This window comes from Nanorana parkeri, unplaced genomic scaffold (genome assembly GCF_000935625.1).
Source record: "Nanorana parkeri isolate BGI_ZX_2015 unplaced genomic scaffold, ASM93562v1 scaffold754, whole genome shotgun sequence".
NCBI lineage: Eukaryota > Metazoa > Chordata > Amphibia > Anura > Dicroglossidae > Nanorana > Nanorana parkeri.
Genome location: NW_017307022.1, coordinates 438205 through 438486, shown reverse-complemented (window position 1 = coordinate 438486; position 282 = coordinate 438205).

The window sequence follows — 282 nt, the reverse complement described above, 5'->3', positions numbered from 1 at the left end:
TTCGTTCCTCATGTTTTTGATGTGATGTTACATAGTTAGATACGTACGTAGATTTTCGTCATCTTTAAACAAGTGTTTTTGGTAGGAGGGTGGCTGGGCAGCATTTAAAACAAAAAACAATGAGGTACAAAATGAATCCCCTCTCCCCTCCCCCCATTTCCATGGGCCAAAATCTTGTACATTAGATTACACACAAAGTAAAAGACTGCCACTTTTATGCACGCTTGCCACGTATAGGTAGGTAGCAGGCGTTACAACAATAAAGACAAATCAGAAATAGGC